This window comes from Coenobita brevimanus, chromosome 26, assembly GCF_032717465.1.
Source record: "Coenobita brevimanus isolate Jiangsu-jjx chromosome 26, ASM3271746v2, whole genome shotgun sequence".
Lineage (NCBI taxonomy): Eukaryota > Metazoa > Arthropoda > Malacostraca > Decapoda > Coenobitidae > Coenobita > Coenobita brevimanus.
Window position 1 is genome coordinate 18,483,732 of NC_136979.1, and position 2,500 is coordinate 18,486,231.

The following is a 2,500-nucleotide window of genomic DNA, read 5'->3' on the forward strand; positions in this document are numbered from 1 at the left end:
GTGCAGGATATTCACAGAAGAAATATGTGCAGCATGTGATGTGGTGTGTGGGGTGAAGAGAAGACAATGGAGGGTGCAAGGAACAGTGTGGTGGAATGACGAGGTGAGGCAGGCTGTGGCACAAAAGAAGAAAGCATATAATGAATGGATGAGAAATAGGGGCGTGGAAGAAGTTGAGAGGCAGAAGAGAGAGATATATGTAGAAAGGAAGAGAGAGGTGAAAAGATTAGTAAGAAAGGTAAGAAGAGAGTGGATGAGGAATTTGGAAGGAATATGAGTGTAAAGTGGAGGGACTGTAAGAAAATGTTCCGGAAAGAGGTGAAGAGAGTAAGACAGGGTGGCAGTGAAGTTAGCAGGGGAGTGAAAGATAAAAATGGTAGATTACTAGTGGAGATGGGAGAAAAAGTGAGCAGATGGAGGAACACTTTAAGGAATTGTTGAACATAGAGGATGGAAGTAATGCGAGAATAAGTGGCTGGGGAATGGCTGGGAGAAGGAGGGAGGTGAGAAGACAGGAAGAAATCAGTAGGATAGAAGCTGTGGAAGCAATGAAGAAAGTCAAATTGGGGAAAGCCCCAGGAATTGATGGAGTGTGTGGTGAAATACTGAAGGATGAGGGAGAGATAGCGGCAGAATGGATGTGGAAGATGTGCAAATTGGCCTGGGAGGAAGGTAGAGTCCCAGAGGATTGGAAGTCAGGTATAATTATTCCTTGTACAAAGGAAAAGGGGAAAAAGGAGTGTGTGGTAATCATAGGGGCATTTGTCTTCTTAGTATACTAGGAAAAGTGTATGGTAGGATACTTAATGACAGAGTTAGGGAAAGAACAGAGGAATCAGTTGGAGAAGAACAGGGAAGCTTTAGGAAAGGGAGAGGTTGTGTAGATCAGATATTCATTCTTAGATCTTTAGTGGAAAAGTTTCTAGAGAAGGGAAAGAAGTTGTATGCGGCTTTCATGGATTTGGAGAAAGCATATGACAGGGTGGATAGACAAAGATTGTGGAAAGTGTTAAGAATATATGGAGTAGATGGGAAGTTGTTGAACTCTGTGAACAGTATGTATGATGTTGTTAAGGCTGCAGTGCATACGGATGGTGAACTGAGTGAATTTTCCTCTTTGAAGGTTGGGTTGAAACAGGGATGTGTTATGTCTCCATGGTTGTCCAATCTGTACGTGGATGGGGTAATAAAAGAGGTACAAGGTAGGGCAGTGGATGTTGGAGTGGCCCTTGTGAGAGAGGGTAGTGTTTGGAAACTCCCTGTACTATTGTTTGCATGATACTGTGTTGTTGAGTGAAGACGAAGGGGAGCTGCAAGGCTTGGTGGATGAGTTTGGGAGAGTGTGTAAGAAACGGAAACTAAAGGTGAATGCAGGGAAGAGTAAAGTGATGGTCTTTGTGAGAGGTGAACTCAGTGAATGTACAGTGAGGTTGGATGGTGAGGAAATGGAAAAGGTGAGTACGTTTAAGTACTCGGGTAGTATGATGAGTAAGGATGGAAGTTTGGAGGGTGAAGTGCTTGAAAGAGTACAACAAGGAAGAAAGGTTGCTGGTTCCTTGAAAGCAGTGATAAGAAACAGGGAAGTGAACATGGAAGTGAAAAAGTTACTACATGACAGTATTGTGATACCAACTCTAACGTATGGAAGTGAAGCTTGGACGTTGTTGGAAGGACACAAGTCAAGAGTGAAAGCAGTGGAAATGAATTATTTGAGAGGAGCCTGTGGGGTCACATGGAGAGACAGGCTGACAAATGAGTGTATAAACGAGCATTATGGTGTGGATGTGGATGTGATAGGAAGCATTAGGAGGAACACACTGAGGAGGTTTGGCCATGTGGAGAGGATGGAGGGTGAGAGACTGACAAGGAGTGTGTATGTGAGTGAGGTGGAGGGGGGAGAGGGAGGGGAAGGCCGAGGATGAGATGGAGGGATGGGGTGGAGAGGTATATGAGACAGAGGGGTGTGAGTTGGGAGCAGAGCAGTAAATGGCTGGGGACAGGGCGACGTGGAGGCGATTTTTTTGTAGCCATCCCGTACGGGATTGATGCGTCTGGCAATATATATATATATATATATATATATAGATAGATAGATAGATAGATAGATAGATAGATATAGATAGATATATATCTATCTATATCTATATACCTAGGCTGCTTCCCCCAAGGAAAGGGAGGTAGCCGAGACAGGACGACACACTCCTCATTTACTCATCCATTCAAACACATTCATTCGCATCTTAGCCCCAAAGGGGAGAACGGACAGATCCTCACTGCACCACACCGCACAAGGGTCAACTGCACAATGCAATCAGTGACATCCGCAGCAGGGCCTGACAGCAGAACTGGTCTACCCCTGCCACATCATAACAGACCCATCCCCTTACCGGCACCTGACCTGACTAGTTGATCAGACCAAATGCAGGAGAATATCCCCTCACGGCTGCGTCATCACTTATTCATTCACAATTTCTCTCCATTTATTTCTGTCACGCACAGC